This window comes from Zosterops lateralis, assembly GCF_965231275.1.
Source record: "Zosterops lateralis genome assembly, chromosome: 3".
Classification (NCBI taxonomy): Eukaryota; Metazoa; Chordata; class Aves; order Passeriformes; family Zosteropidae; genus Zosterops; species Zosterops lateralis.
In genome coordinates, this window is record NC_139764.1 from 85,179,247 (window position 1) to 85,194,560 (window position 15,314).

Genomic DNA, 15,314 nt, shown 5'->3' on the forward strand with positions numbered 1-15,314 from the left:
TTTAAGTAGTAAGTAATACTAATTAGACTGAGTTTGATTTACTTGTTCACATTGTTGAATTCTAAATTAACTTTAATAACTCGGGAGAAATATCTCGGTGTTATTATGGTCATTTTAATAAAACAACTGCACAATGAGGACATGCTTTAAAAAAGATCTAACTAGAAAATTTGGCCTATAAAGAATGACAGAGCTTCGTTATTATGAGCTGTTATAATGCAATCACATGAATCACTATGGCATGTGGACCTTGTGCTCAGCTCTTGTTATCTAATTCTGGTCATCCCATCTCCTGCATCCCCAGCTTTTTCCCTCCCACTCCCCCCAAATGAGAGGCTTTCTTGTTTATCAAAGTTGTGGGTGTAGAAATCAAAAAAGAACCAAGCATCTTAGAAAAAAATGGAAACAAACAGTCAACTAGACCACTAAGTCAGATGTTACACTGTTACTGTTTCTCTTGTCAGAATTCAGGTGTCTTTCATTTTCATTCAGTTTGAGTGCAGTTGACAGAGATGCCTAATCAGGGTTGCTTGTGTTGCCTTCTCACAGTTTTAAAAAATCATCTGAATTTTGATGCACAGTGAGCTTAAATTGCATATAGGAATACTGGATTAACCCTTGCTTGTACTGATAAGTACATAAAATGCACATTATTACTGACTTCAATGCAAGAATTAAACATAGAATATGGTCAAAATAATAAACTCAAGATATAACATAGCATTATATCTGCAGCAGAGAGGCTTCTAAGTCTTAAAAAGAATTTATTTGGATTCAGACAAAATTTCAGATGTCCTTAGCATGCCTTCATTTTTGCTTTTACATGCAGTAGAGAATGACAGCTTTGGACAGTTAATGTGTAGAAAGTATTGTGATTAAGAAAACATCTCAGGCTTTCCTAAGGCATGACAGAAACAGTCATAAGGAGCTGCCACTGTGCCACACTCCATGACACTTGCATTCCTAACACAAGCACCTGATGGGACTCTGCTCTCTCTTGAGCACTATATCCTACCTGCAACCTATTTTCTGTTACAGTTATTTCAATAAAAATTTGGGGTTTATTGCTATTGTTCTTTCTTCAATTTCTTGTTCTGTTCATTGCAGTATGTTTATGAAATATTTATTCAGAATAGGAGTCGCCCAAACTGGAACTATACTGCTTCAGTGAACTATCCCTTATTTTCTGGAAAAATTGCCTGTAGATAGAAGCTCTATAAAGTTAAAATGTGATTCTACATTGTGCAATATTCCAGAAAACACAATTATATCTACGAGCTAAAGTGGAAAGGAAGAGTTTGCGTATGTTATTATATAAAAAATCATGAAGAATTTTTTAGAAGCAATACCATGAACATGAAATATGGAAATAAGAAGCAGGGATGAAATTTTTGTTTTCTATTGATCTGCAGTTTTTGCAACCCACCAATACAACAAAATGGCTACAATTAATTTCCTGTACCTGAAAGTCCTAACAGAGCGACTGAATGTATATGCCAGACAAGCTATAAATTTAGTGAAAATGTTTGCAAATTATTTTAAAAAACAATCTATACATTCAATCTTGCAGAATTATTCAGTGTCAAGTATCCTACACCTGAGTCCAGTGAGTTTAGTTCTCTTATTACTGCCACACCTTATCTGGGGGAACTGTAATTATCTCCACAACTAGATCTAGGAGATAGCCAGAAAAAAACAAGATTTCTTGCCTTCCAATACTATTTGTGTTATAACCTGTAGTCAAGATGGCTTCCCTACTACAGTTCATACCCTGGAGAACTGGACAATCAAAATACCCTGGAGAACTGGACAATCAAAATGTGCAACTTATATACGGTGCTTCTTCCCCGCCATATCCTGATTATAGCATTGTTACCCAATGAACAGTATTTTACAGGATTCTGGAAAGAAAATTGCTTTCCCCCCCCCCCACCCTTTAGTTATTTTCCTGTCTTTGCTCTGTGTTGTTTTTTCAGTGCTATTGCTTTTATAGAATATTTTTATGTAATAAATGGGTTTCCTGTCTCTAATCCCAAAACATCTAAATGGTGCTTTATTGGAAACTAAACTGACTGTGCTCTGGTGGCAAACATTCATAATAAAATTTCCAAACTGAACAAAAACCAAACAAAGTTAGGGGTCAGTGTAAGGGTGCTCAGTTATTTGATAATATTTCAAAACACTCCCTTTTTTTAGAAGCACAGATATGGTTAGCATAATCTGGACCAATCTTGATGTGAACTGTGGTTATTAATAAAATCTTTATGATTAAAAAATCTGTGTTCTACAGTTATATTAAGTTTATTGCAAAGGGACATTTGCATTGCAATGAACCATTTTCAAAAGGGGCTCAAAGTCATCATCCAGTGCATGTGCTGACACTAGTTCTAGTGCTTGGAGAAAAGAAATTTATTTTCCCCAAAACTTACACAAACAGTTACATCTGCAAGAGGGGTTGGAAGGAGGATCCAGAGAACGATAGACCTGTCCGCTTGACCTCCACGTCAGGTAAGGTCTTGATTGAGCAGATCCTTGTGTGTGCCAACATGCGGCTGGACAAAAGGGGATCAGGTGGAACCAGAGTGGGTGGAGGAAAGACAGGTTCTGCTTGGCTGGTTACCTTCTAAAACAAGGTGACCTGCTTAGCAGATGAGGGAAAGGCTGTGGATGTTGTCTAGATGGACTTCAGTAAAGCCTTTGGGACTGTCAAGCCCTGGCATTCTCTTGGAGAAGATGGCAGTCCATGGCTGGGACAGGGGCACTCTTCACTGGGTTAAAAACTGCCTGGGTGGCCAGATCCAGAGAGTGGTGGAAAATGAAGTCACATCCAGCCAGCAGCCAATCACTAGTGGAGTTTCCCAGGGCTCAGCAATGAGTCTAGTCCTGTTTAATGTCTTTATCCATAATCTGGGTGAGGGAATTGAGTGCACCTTCAGCCAGTTTGCAGATGATGATAAGTTGGAAGTGACTGTTGGAAACTGGAGAGTAGGAAAGCTCTGCAGAGTGATCTGGACAGTCTGGACTGATGAGTAGATTAAAATGGTATGAGGTTCAGTAAGACAAAGTTCAAAGTCCTGTACTTGGGTCACAACAATCCCATGCAGTGCTACAGGATGGGGGCAGAGTGGCTGGAAAGCTGACTGGTGGAAAATGGCCTTGGGGTGCTGGACAACAGCAGCTGAACATGAGCCAGTGTGCCCAGGTGACCAAGAAGACCAATGGCATCCTGGCCTGTCTCAGCAACAGTGTGGCCAGCAGGACCAGGGAAGTGATTGTCCTTCTTGTCACTGGTGGGGCTGTACCTCAAGTGCTGTGTTCAGTTCTGGGCCCCTCACAGCAGGAGGAACATTGAGGTGCTGCAGCTAGTCCAGAGAAGTGCAATGGAGCTGGGGAAGGGTCTGGAGGACACTGCTTATGAGGAATGGCTGAGCTGGGGGTGTTTAGCCTGGAGAAAAGGAGACTTGGGTTGGAGACCTTATCACTCTCTATGACTACCTGAACAGAGGCTGTAGCCAGGTGGGGATCATTATCTAATCCCTTAAGTAACAAGTTAAAAAATAAGGGCAGATGGCCTCAAGTTACGATGCGGAGCTTTAGATTAGATATTAGGAAAAAAAAAATTGAATTAAAGGGTTCTGAAGCACTGGAACATTCTGCCCAGGGAAGTGGTAGAGTCCCCACCCCAGAGTTATTTAGGGATGTCTAGATGTGGCACCTAGAGACATAGTTTAGTGGTGAACATGGTGATGTTACGTTAATGGTTGGACTCAAAGTTCTTACAGGTCTTCTCCAACACCAAGATTTCTATGGTTCTATACACATTAAGAATATAGCGGATGACAATTTAGTAGAAGTGACAAAAGAAGTAAAATCAATAAAGTGAAACAGCTCATTTAAGCATATTAATAGGAATAAACAAGTTTTATTATTCAACAGAAGTATAAAATATTGGGAATTACACACAAGATAGGATAAGAGGGGAATGGAAGCCTTTAAATAAAATCTGTGAGTATGTTCTGATAAGCAAGTCCTTGGGCTTTTTAATGATGATGCACTACATTTAGGCTATGTTTATGGAATATGAAATATTATGCTTTTCATTTTCACAGATCAATACAACATGAGTCCAAATAGTTGAATTGAGAACAAAGAAACCTCACTTGAGTAGTAACTTGAGTTAATTTTTCTATTTTCTGAGAAAATCCTAGATACCAACTACAGAATAATTTTCTCCTTTAATCCAAACTTCAATATATGATAAAATGGATCTGAATAAAAAACCAATTCTACCCATTATATACTTCTACCAAATGAAACTATTTCAGCATGAAAGATTAAGACAACAATATAAATATTAAGTCCTAATGTTCTGTATCACCAAGATGTTCAAATGCTGAGAAGGAACAAAATAGTATTTTGGTAATTTAACAATTTCTAACTTGTCAGACAGCCTGTGATAATTGCCTAACACAGCTGTGGGGTAACATAACTTTGTTTAAGATTTTTTAGAGGAAGGTCCAGCTATATTTCCATGCAGCACTAAATTAAAGAAAAAAAAGAAAAAAAGAAAAAAAAGTGCAAGTTTAAACAATCTCATTTCATGACCAGGGATAGCTAGAAAAGCCTTTAAACATTTTTAAAACCACTGACAGTGCAGATTAATGCTGAGTGACAGGTAAAAATTTGGGTATAGCAGCTAGTGGTATCAATACAAACTACATCTATAGGGAAAAAAGCTGTTGAAAATGCATGTAGCTCTCTAGACAGAGACTCTGTCAAACCATGGATTAAAAAGTTCATGAGTAAATATGCTGTCAGAGAATTTAAAGAGTTACGAAATTATAAACAGAAGAAAATCTTCTAACAAATGCCTACAACAAACAAGAATTACCCAATTCCTACACATTTACTTGCCTACCCATTTTCCCATCTTTGAAACAAAATTCTTAAATGCATTAAGTACATTCAAAGAACCAACACATATACTCAGCACACCACATCTAATATCTTGTCAAACAAAATTAAAAACAGTATATGCATAAACACTTTAAAATCCTCTGAGCTTTACTGTTGAATATTACTTCTAAGTAGAAGAAGTAGTCTCATATTTGAATGTCTTGCCCTATTGATGTGCAGTCTCTATGACTTAGCTTTATGAGAGTTTTGGGTATGTAGAATTTTAACTTCTGAAAATTGTTTCTAAGTACAGCCACAAATGTAAAATAGATGATGCAGTATAAAATCACCAGCCATGTCTTCCAGTAGTGGAGCTATTCATCCAAGAAACAGGTATAAGTTCAATTTGGCAAAGTTAAATGACATTCATTTTGCAGAAATTAACTATTCTTTGTGCATTGTTGACTGTGAATGGAGACCATTATTTTTCATTGGCTAGATAGTGATGCAATTTTCAAAGCTAAATGAGCATTAAAAACATTCATTCCATGCTTCTGCAATGAACAATCTAAGATACCTAATGGCCAAACGAGACATTCCCTTTAATCTTTATGAACATATTCTATTCCCTTGAGATTAAAATGAGAAAGGAGAGTATAAGCTTGCTGTATTTTTGATATATGATTCTCTCACAAACAGGAGAAATCCTGTATGAGCAGATGCAGCAGCTTGCCTGCCTGCCAATCCCTGAAGATCCAATCATCCTGATGACTGTCCCACAGTTTCTTCCCCTTGGGCAGGCCGGTCTCTTTTCATTCCTCTGCTTTATTGGAGATGAGATTTTGGTGCCAATATTGGGAAGAAATATGTTTCACCAAGGGGCAAAATTCATACACATATGGATGGGTTTCCAAGTATTTGCCTTTGATATCAGGTCACATTCTAGTTATGCTCCTCTACAACAAGACTCCAGACAGAATTTTCTGGAGAACTGACTGTGCCAATTTACTATTTTCTTGAAATCAATCTCATTTTGAAATAATTGACTACTGAGTAACAAAAGACAGCATGAGGCCATAAGATTTTACTAGCAATGTGTTACGCAAAACCGCATATAGCTAACCCTGCTATTAATTAAAGTAACTGGTTATCTAAGTGGAACACCTTATATGTTAGAAAAACAACTACACAAAATAATACTCATTAAATAACAGCATAAGCACTGAATCATGGATTATATGAAAAATCATTCAAGCAATAAGACTAAATAACTTTTCTAGAACACCATTTCCCGATCTATATTAATAGAATATTTACAGAATAATGCTGCCTAGGGCTGATTACATGTCTCCATGATTGTAGAGATTGTTTGTTTAGACAGAAAAAAATTAAAAAAAACCAATCACAACAATATCAAGCTATTTGGTACCACTGCAGGTGATTTAGGCATTTGTGCATGCATCTAGTGCCATTCAAACACTGCAGGCCACAGAGCCATACCACGTACTTTGAGTAAGGAAAAGTTCTTTCTCTGTCTCCTTCCCACTGTAATGGAGATTTAAAGCATGGAAAAAAACCAAAACATAAAAGGTATATTCATCTGTAGCAGAATGAACCTCTGATTTTTATCACAAATCTTATCAAAGATTCTTTATCTCTACCTTCAGAGAGAGCAACAAATGGGGTCCTAAAACTCATACTTGAAGTCAAGGGAAAGAAAAACTTACATAGGAAAATGGATGAACTTACAGGTTCAGAAATCACAAGGCACAAAATATACATCAGAACTTTCAGGCTCTGCTCATGATTTTAGCTCACCCAGCACAGGTACCCTTTGGGATGCTTTGAACTGATCTTACTGACACTCAGCTCTGTTGGCATTATACAATCTGACCTTAACAGAATGACAGAGATATATGCAGTATCTTAGGTCTATATACTGAACTCCAACTCTCTATACTAAAAAAGGAAACACAATTACTCAGAATTATATCTGCATATATCTACATGGCTTTGAAGCTTGACCTCAATATCTGACACTCTCACTGCCAAAATAATTATTACCGTAACAACACTTTTCTCAGATATTATTAGTGCACTAACACTCTCATGAAACTGATTTGAAAAATGAAATATTTTTATCCAGTTTTTTACCTCAGTTGTTATGCTACCTTCAAGATATGCAGTTTGAAAAAGGAAGCTCTTCACCACTATTTGGAATTAAAATCTACAGTCATCACCAAGGAAATGATACTCTTTTCAATACAGCAGGTTGATTTGCCTAATATTGCGGATGGAAGTTTTTTCCCTCCTTTTTCTGTTTGCTTTATTGCTTGGTTGTTAATTGGTTGGTTGGTTTTTTAGCTTCTTTAGATTTTTTTTTTTTTTCTGTTGCTGTTTCTATTGGAGGGTTTTAATTAATTTTTTTTTTTTTTTTTGGAGGGGGGGGTTTGCAGTTTTATTGTTTATTTGTTTGGGGTTTTTTTTTGTTTTTTTCTTGTTTTTCCTTTCCTCATCCTTGAAAGGCCAGAAAAGAAAAAGAACTTTGGCAGTATGCCATATCATTAACTTGGTATAAACCATGTTCACTCCATATTCATTCACAATGGAGCTTTGTGTAATAGACCTGTTCCTGACACAGAGCAAGTACTAGGCACAGCTAACTGACTTATAATTTTTAGGGGTTTACTTTAATTCTATTTAATTTTCCTTCCTTCATTTTCAGTAGTGAGTGAGTAACAAAATGCTGTAGAAATCATTAAAACTGGGGCCGAACTTTGCTATTTGCGGGACTTAGCCACACCATCTCTAGCTGATGTACTACCAGATGATGGCTGGACACTCCTGTGGTAACTCTTTTAAGGCCAAAAAAATCCCAGAATGAGTCATCAATCTGTGTAGAATTGCATCTTACTATTGGACCATGGTACTCCTATTTAAGGAAGGACTATATTGTTTGGAATATCTTGACACTACACTTCACTGAACATGATTGTTGCCACTTGGCACTACCTTACTATGAAACAAACTCTCTTGGGTGTGCATTGACTCCATTACTGCATTAATGTCAAATTATCACCACGGATGCCTAATTTCTATCCCCTTAAGCCTCATTCTGCCTGGAAATTGTTGGAAGTCACCTAAAGGTCCACCTATCTGAGGTAAAGGAGTGAATAAGGTCAGGTATTTAATTTCTCAGGTCAATAGTAAAATGCGCCAGTTAAAAAATGGCCTGTCATGCAAATTGATTCCTTTAGAAAACGACAGCTTTTAATTGCTCATTTGAAGAAACAGAATGATTCAGAAAGGAGTTTACAGAGGTAGAAATTTAGAAATGATACAACAATATGAGATACATAAGTATTGTAAAAAGGAATTTCCACAAATGGGCTGTAGATATTACTTTCTGTTTCAGTTGGAGGCATTTTTTTAAAATGAGACAAGAGCCTTTATGCTGGCATTTTTTATAGCTTCTATTTGTTTAGAATATTTTACTCCATTTAATAGAAGGTAGAGAAGGGGAACATTTCAATTATTCTAGTTTCCTATAACACTCATTTGAAAATACTGAATGGTTACTTTATTCAGCTTTATCTTTAAGGTTACTTAATAAACTGTATACACAAAACTAACTATGGAACTATGACTATTACTAAGAGTATAGCTAGGGAATCAAGTTAGGTTTTTATCCACATTTGTAAAGACTGTTTGATAAATATTTATATAGACATTCCCTCAATATTTGGAATTTTGAATCTTAAGTAATGGAGAGTTGTATTTTCTCAGGATCATTGAGTGTGCAAGTTTAGAAAAGAGAGAAAAAAATCTACTTTTATGCACTGTTCATAGCAAGGTTTCAGGGAATGTGAATCATTAATAAGCTTATTTTATACTGAGAAAGAAATAGGAGCTCTTGAGCATTTACTTCAGGCATTAAGTCAGATGCTGCAATGAGCTAGACCTTCAAAGTGGGCATGAAGTCTTTCCCCTTTAATCACTGGAGAAAGCTTGAGTCTTCTGAAAGCCAACATATTGATCTGATCAAGGAATTGCTGAGACTGCTGCCAAGGAAATGATATGAATATATCTAAAGCAGAAGTATCTAAGAGTATAAAAAAAAATGCAATTGACCTTTCTCTGTAGTTTCCCTATTCTTTTATCTATTTTTCCTCTTCTGGAGGCTTTTAGCTATGGATTATTACATAGGGTTTGAGCAAGTAAAGAATACAGAAACAACATAGTGATACTGGCAGTGTGTAAATCCTAGGACTTGAAGGATTTTTTGAGAACTGGAAAAAAATGTGATAGGTGTTCCCTTTCACATAAGTAGAGCATCTGCTCAACCAACAGCACAGAGGCTTGGGGCAGGAAAGATTGATGGGCTACTTCCAAGTGTGAAACAAAGAGGATGAGAACCAGGAGCCAAAGTAATGAATGAAAAGAATATGTGGCAGAAGACAGTACTTAGAACTTCTCTGACAATCATGTTTGCAATCCGAGAACAAGAGTGTGACCAAATGTGCACCACAGGACAAGGAGAAAAGCATCAATGCTGCCTATGAGGACTTTTCTCACCTGGCCAATTCCCTGAATGACTCCTTGACAATGTTTGGGTAGGTGCCACAAATTAAACAGCGTGGACAGGTGTAGGACAATTCTGAAGCCTGCATTTTGTCCTTTTCGATTCATGTTTACAAACACAGTCATAAAAGCCAGACCCTAGCCTGAAATGGGAAGATGATAAGTACTGGCTCTTTTGGGCTGTTTTGAGATGAAATGGAATCAGGCAGAAGTCTATGTAGAAAAATTATGTAACAAAACGTAAGATTTTTTTTACCTAATTGTTGATTACTTTGGCATGTAGTTTATTTGTTATTCAAAAAAGAAAATAAATATTACATTATTTAAATAGGACTTGTGTTTTTATATCTATTAAGAATGTATTTCATTGCAAAACCATGTAAGTTTCACTTTATTTTTCCCTCATGAGAATTTGTTCCTGACAAAAACCATCCGTAAGTATATTAATCATTACAGAGGTATTTACATATGAAGTATGACACACTACAAGGAGTGATTCCTGTTTACCTTCTTAAAGTGGCAAGTGCAATTCACACAGTTGCTCGAAGGTGAAATTTTCCTTTGTAAAAATATGTGGTGCTCTGGAATAGCTTGATGAAAACAGGAGAGAAATCTGAATGGCTTTTTAGGGCCACTCTACAGGACCTGAATTTTTAATTGTCTGGTAGGTGTAATTTTCCTTCTCTTAGGATAAAATATTGAAATATTTGCAGCTGAACTTTTATTAACTATGAATACCCACTTTAAATCCACACCGTGCTTTAGCACTACACAGACTTGGAACAAGAAGTAATTTAATTACAAATGAATTCTGAGTATCTGTGTATAAATTTATTGAAATACTTGTTTCCTGGCTGAAAATTTTAGACATTTTCTTTATACCTTTGTACAAGTTAATATCAAGGCTCTGGGGTTTTTTTCTGTTTTCTTTCAACATTTTAAATAAATTCAGTCTCTTGGTATATTTTAGGCCAGCATCACATTTGTGCTATATGAGTCAGAGGATCTCAAGTGCTGCATTGGAGACACACATCACTAATTCTAATACAAAAAAGATAAGTGGACTAAGGCAGACACCATTCAGATAAGTAAACAAACAATATAATGTGAAGAAGTATCTAGAAAGTATAAACAGGATTTACAATTTACAAGATATAGAAGTCTTACCCTGGGATCATGTGAATGAACCCACAATAACAGACAGGAATCCAGCTTGATTATTTTTTAGAATTCCCAAAGCTCAGCATGTGTACCATTGCTCATATCTTATAGCTAGAGTAGGTACATTTTCCAAAAGCTCTCTTGGTCACAAACATTTCTTAAGTGTCTCTAGCTATAACTGGACATTTTTAAGATACACTCCATATGCCTGCAGATTATTTAGTGTTTTTCTAAAATTTCATGGACATAAACACGGAATGGGAGATGGAAGATGTAACAATGAAGTATGCAAAGAAAGGAGACAATGAACACATTCAAAACAAAAGCTTTTCCATTTTCTGCCATATGGAATCATAGACTGTCTGTGAAGACAGAAATCAGACTTTGTTTCCTGCCAATGTTTATAAAACTTATGTAAGCAGCTCAGTTTCAAGTTTAAAAGGAAATGTTAATTACTGTACTAAATCAGACTACTCATCAGAGTACCAGTGTCACAGCAGCCATTTTTAAGTTGAGAGATAACAGATTGTTAGTTAAAAGTTGATTTATGCATGGAAATATGGTTTACACCTCTTCATTTTTTCATATAATATCATAGCTAGCTGCACTTGCGATGCAGACATACATCTACTTGTTTTATTTTGCTCCTTTTAGGACCTTGGCCTCGTGCTTATTCAGAATTAAATGTGCTACAATCAAGTCAGGAATCTTCATTTTTTCCTGTGAGCAAGATTAAACAGAGATGTCGGCCTAGTTCCACTTTGTATTCACTTTTCAGTTGTGTACATGCAGACCCTTTTAACAATCTGTTCTCAAATACCCGTTCTAATAATTCCAACTCTCAATCTGATTTTTGATTGTTATTCTTTATTTATTCTTTATTATTTTGCTTTGGTTTTTTGATCATTCAGCTTTGAAACTCTCTGTGTTCACAGGTTTTATTGACTCAAACAAACCTTCCTCTTTGCTTTAGATGACATCAATCATTGGAATATGAGCTAGTGCTAGTCACTAGGCTGCCTTTACAGCCAGTGGCAGAACTTCCACAAGACTGGAAGTTCTTCTAGCCACGCCCTTATTTTAGATGTCTGATATGAGTTGCTCTCCTGAGGAGTACTGTCCCTTGACTTTAAAGGAAGTTTAGGGTGTTTTTGGAAAATTTTGTGATGCTTAGAGTAAGTAAAATGAATCCAAGCCATATAATCTCAATTGAAAAGAGTGTTAGAAGTGATAGCTACAGAATTTTTTTTAAAAATCTGTATTTTATTTAGACTGCTAGTTTTGCACACTAATGCTGTTATTTTCTCTGAATGGCTTCACCCATTCCCTCTTAAATGCTCTGTCAAAACTGAATTTAATCTGCTAGTGTATATCCTCTCCTTTTCATTTTGCTGTATCTCCTGGAAATCTTCAATCTTTCCTGCCTTTGTCTAAGTATCTTTGTGATATCTGCACATTTTATAAAACTACTGATCATTGAAACATCAGTATTCATAAAATGAACATTAACAGAAAGCGGCTTTTTATATGCTGAGAATTCTCATTTGTTTTTTTCCTTTCAGTTCTAAATAACATCCTTGACAAAATATTGCTCTTCGAGATTATTTGGTTTTTCTTTTATATCATCTAAGAGCTGTAAGCTTGACTTTTGACAACAGAATGTCCTCTAACCATTTTTCTGGCTGCTGCTCTTAAGGAAATTTATTTGACAGCACCGGGAAAATTTTCCCTTACAAAAGAATCCGAATCTGCCATAGAATCCCCTAATACTACTCCCTATTTCCAGTTCCACATTCCAAATGTATCTTTAATGACAGCTATGCTTTTGGTACTCCAATCTTCCAGTTAGAAATTTTCTTTTTAAGTTGAAGGCTGAATATTTCTTAATAGCATTTCACCCACCTTTTATTTACATATCTTCAAAACACTTAATGGTTCACTGTGATGAGAACTCAAATCAACCAAAGCACTGAGATGATCTGCTCAGGTCTTTAGTGCTCAAAGAAAAATTCAAAAGGCTATATAAAAGCCAAGGTTAATTCTTTAATCTAAAATCAGGAACTCATCTTTTAAAACAGACAAAACCAAAAGCTATTGGTTAATGGAAAATGGTAACATGGTTTAAAAGCTTTTGTCCCACTGCATGTTGTATCCTTGTAGGTGGGTCTGTGCTTTCAGTGTATTCAGGGACTATGAGTGATAGCAAAAAGCTTCTGTTTCTTCACACTATCATTTTCGTATGCCTGCTCAGCTGGTCCGGAGGAGGAGAAGATGGAAGAAGAAGAAGAAGAAGAAAAAGAGCAGGATAAGGAAGTAGGCTTCTACCTCCTATCAGAGGCTTTTATTTAATTTAATAATTTCTTAAAGGAATATAATACAGAGAGCAATGATATAACAAATACCATCTGTCCTGACCATGCATGAACAAAGAAAATTGTTGCTTTTATATTTGTTAAGTTTTTTGTAGTACATTTGCTATCCTTAAGAGGAAAGCCAAAAGGAGATGGGCCCTGCTTTAATGGAAATGCATTTGAATTGATTGAGCTTCCTCAATAACTCAGTAAAGTAAAAGTATTGGATTATCTGGATTTGAAACCAGTCTTTGATGTTTTGTTCAGAAGAAATGAAAAATTTGTGTTAAAAGCCATCACAATGAAAAGTTTAACAGGGGCATGGCAACTGTCCTTTTGGTTTTCTTAGTGATTTTCAAATGCATTATCATGTGGCTTATGATAGTCTACAGTACAGTTAATGTACCTTTCATCACTTCCCATTTGTCATGAATTGAGAATGTGCAATGGAAAGTCATTGTAGAATGGCTGTTGTGTAGTAACTTTTTAAGCCACCACTACTCGTTTCTGTATCTTGAAAGAAAGAGAAAATAAAATCTCCTCTGTGAAAGATCTCTGAAGATTAGCATATCTGTGAAACACAATTAGGTGCTCAAATTTTATACCAACTACTATTAAATTAGAAATGTCATTCAATTAGCAATTAACTTGTAAACTGAAATTAGTAGAAAGAAACCAAGAACTAACTGCATTACTGTGAAATTTGCAACAAAATTGGATTTTTTTTTCTCTGACAAGAAATAGTTCATTCATAGTTCATATTAAGTTCATATTTAGAATTTTTCTGATCTTTAAAGTTATTTGAAAATGAAAACGCAGCAAACAGTATTTAAAGTACGTGAGGCTACTGAGAGAATATTTTATGGTAAGTAACTATTGATTAAATAGGACCCCTGTCAGCCTCACATCTGTGCCTGGAAACCACATGGAAACTATTGTAAGGCAAATGGAGGACAGGGAGGTGACTACAAACAGTAACACAGCTTCACCTTGGGCAAGTCCTGCCTAACCAACTAAGTGGTCTTCTGGGATGGAGTGACTGCACCAGTGGACATGGGAAGAGCTACGGATACCCTCTGGACCCCTGTAAAGCCTTTGACATGGTCCCAACAACAGCCTTCTCTCCAAATTCAACAGATAAGGATTTGATGGGGGGACTATGATGGATTAGAGTTTGGTTGGGCACACCCAGAGGGTAGCGGTTCACAGCTCAGTATTCTGATGGACACTGATGACAAGGGGTGTCTCAGGCATTTGTGCTGGGACAAGTACTGTTTAACACCTTTATCAATGACAAAGACACCAAATGCATCCCCAGCAAGTGTGTAGAAGGCACTGAGCTGAGTGGTGTGGTTTACATACCTGAACAACAGGATGCCATCCAGAGGGACCAGGAAAAGCTCAAGAATGGGAACTTCAAGAGGTTCAACTAGTCCAAGTGCAAGGTGCTGCACCTGGGCTGCTGCTACCCAACCCCTGGCATCAACACAGGCTGAGGGGATGAACTGATTGAGAGCAGCCCTGAGGAGGAGGACTTGGGGATACTGGGGGATCAAAATCTAGACCTGAGCTGGCAATGTGTGCTTGCAGCCCAGAAAGCCAATTGTATCCTGAGCTGCATCAAAAGCAGCAGGGCCAGCAAAGTGAGGGAGGTGATCCTGCCCCTTGACTCTGGTGAGACCCCACCTGCAGTGCTGCATCCAGCTCTGGGGTTCTCAGCTCAGGAAAGACAGGAATCTGTTTGAGTGGGTCCAGATGAGGGTCAGAAAAATGATCAGGGGCTGGAGCACTGTTGCTATGAAGATAGGCTGAGAGAGTTGGGGCCTGGAGAAGTGAGGGCTTCAGGTAAACCTTACTGCAGCCTTTCACTATCTAAATGAGGCCTATAAGAAAGATGAACAAACTTTTTAGCATGGGCTGTTGCAATAGGACTAGGGGTGATGGTTCTAACCTAAACGGGATAAATTTAGACTAGATAAAAGGAAAAGGTTTTTTGCAATAGGGGTAGGTAAACACTGGAACAGGTTTCCCAGAGAGGTATTAGAAGATCCTCCATCACTGAAAACATTCACGGTCAGATGGGATGGAGCTCTGAGTTAACAGAGTGAGTTGAAAATGTATCTTCTAACCCAAACAGTTCCTTGATTTCATTCTATGAACTATTGGATTTTTCTGTCTAAAGATGAATATAGGTAAAATTTAGGTCTCATTTATGCACTATATCTGCTTCCTGCATTTAATGTGTTTGTCAAGTTAAAAGAATATTGTTATAGATAAGCCTTCACACATTTATAAAATCTTGTTGGTATAGAATAATTATTGCTG

At 36.8% G+C, this 15,314-nt stretch overlaps 1 protein-coding gene across 1 annotated transcript in view; it reads right to left on the bottom strand.

Moving 5' to 3' along the window:
* ADGRB3 (adhesion G protein-coupled receptor B3) overlaps nucleotides 1–15,314 on the bottom strand; it is a 445,728-nt gene that overhangs the window by 197,563 nt on the left and 232,851 nt on the right. The gene's annotated exons all lie outside the window — the stretch shown is intronic.